Source organism: Lupinus angustifolius, chromosome LG12 (assembly GCF_001865875.1).
Source record: "Lupinus angustifolius cultivar Tanjil chromosome LG12, LupAngTanjil_v1.0, whole genome shotgun sequence".
Lineage (NCBI taxonomy): Eukaryota > Viridiplantae > Streptophyta > Magnoliopsida > Fabales > Fabaceae > Lupinus > Lupinus angustifolius.
In genome coordinates, this window is record NC_032020.1 from 17,801,319 (window position 1) to 17,803,763 (window position 2,445).

Consider the following 2,445-nt stretch of genomic DNA (forward strand, 5'->3'; position numbering starts at 1 on the left):
ATTAATATTTTAATTAAATTTAATATTAAATGATAGCATCAAAAACCATAAAATATATTTGTTCTATATCTTGATCTTTTCTTTATATTGGTCAGACAACCATGTGCTCAGTTTAATATAATTATCCTTACCAGGGATATTCTCTGTTTGAGAACATTTTCACAAAACTTGAAAAAGTCCAAATCCAAAAGGAAGTTACATAATCAAAAGTTTGATCCCTTACAATTCTTTTTAAACCTCAGCATAAAAGTATTTATTTTTGTTGTGGTAAAAATATTAATAAAAGGTACTAATTACAATAAATTGGCATCAAATTGAAAACCACTACTGGACCATTTAAAATAATTCCAGCAGATCTTAATCCAAACACTCCTACAACTCCAACCACCATATCCAACAGGACCATAAAATGTTCTGTGAACACGATGAATGAAGTTGGATAAGACATGATTGCATACAGTACTGAGTACACACACTAGTTTATTGGCGATCTTGTTTTGTATTATTGTGTGGTATCATAACATTTAAGAAACACAAAAGGATAACATAACATATTATCATCACATCATGATCACGTGCGTGCTTGGATCTTAATGTGGTGGTTGTGGCATCGTAGGTCACACTCTCTCTCCTAAGTGGGTCCTACATACTCACTTATTAAGCAACTCCACGTTTTTATACACATGCATTTATTTACAGGACCATGATTCTATACCTTAACTAAAAAATTGGAAAAAGATACTAGTGAAAAAAGCGAAAAAATGTAGATAAATAATTAGTAATAAAAATAAAAAGATTAAGAAGTAAAGGAAGATAAGATGAGAGGTGAGGTCCACTAACGAGTAGCAGACACCAGTTATATCAGTTTGATATACAGTTTGTGTTCTTTTGTAGTGTACGGAGCAAGTGGGTTGGTTTGTTTGTGTTCACAAGGAAATGAAAGTTTTTACGGTGTCATTTTGTTCTTTTATGCTTTCAACCATGTATAATGTCTATTTGGAGGAAATGGAGAATCATAGAAAAAAAATATTTATTACATAAATAACTTATTTTTTCTATCCTTTAATCGTCAAATCATCTTATTAATTTTTTAATTTTTTTAATATGTTATGAGTGAGATTCGAACTCACAACCTTTTTTACTATATTCCTTAAACCATTTACTTTAAACAAGAGAACAATGACTAAAATCCACCCTCTAGCCATCAAATGAACAAATCACTAATTTTATGTTGCTTGCAGTAATACATATAATCTATATATATAACATATTTATAAATATATTAATCACTCACATAACTGATAAAAGAGGATCTCTCATTGCGTTTTAAGCACCCTAATTCCAAAAATGTTGATTATTGAGCACCTCAGACGAGTATTTGAATGGACAGGTGGCCAATAGATTGATGTTGAAATTTTTTGTACTCAAAGTCTTCCTAAAAATGTGAAGGTCAAATGGTATATTTGTTGATGACAAGTCATGCAAACTAAGATACAAAAAAGTTGAACTCTTGTCATCAATCTAGTGTATCTAATATTATTGAATAAAAAATTTCCTCTCAAGAGGATTAATGATATATGAATACACTTGAGGGAAGGATTTTTAGTTATTTCAGGTGAGGGTGAAGTGATGAATGAGTAGATGAGTTAAAGAGAATATAAATGAATGAGTTCATATAACTAATATTTGAAGATGTCATTGATTCTTGGAGATGGGGTCTTGATAGCTCGGGTGACTATGTGGTTAGAACTACTTATTTGGCTCAATTGAATCATCAACAATCGCCTATAGGTAAAGAGCTTAAAAATTGTTGGATTAATTGTGTTCCTTCAAATATTGCTTGTTTTGTTTGGAAACTCATGAGAAGAAGGCTCCCAACAAAGGATGAATAATTTAAAAGAAATGTTATTGTGACAATGGATGACATGGTTTGTAATTTATGTAATAATCATGTTGAATCTACTGATCACTTATTCATATCTTGTGACTTTGCTTTAAGTGTTTGGAAGGGCTTTTATTCTTGGTTACAAACAAATGTTGTAACTACTTCTTCAATTATGCAGTCCTTGAAGCTTCATGAATCCCTGAGAAGTGGTAAATGTACAAAATTGTGGAGAATGTTTTGGTTTGCAGTCGTCTGGTCTGTGTGGCTTTTGAAAAATGATGTGATTTTCTTGGAGAAGGCGCCGAGTTATGTGAACCTTATTGATCTAATTCAAACTAGATCTTCGATTTGGTTCAACTCTTTTATTTCTAAAATTTTTGTATCTTTTGCAAGTTGGTGCATGGATCCCAAAACTTGTATAGGACTTCATACTACAAAGTTGATGTCTTGATCTCTTTTGTATTGGGTGGGCACACCTTGTACTCGTTTTAATACAAATTTTATTTATAGAAAAAAATATTTGAAGATTTGGTATCAAACTTAGCTACTCCTTGTTTTTG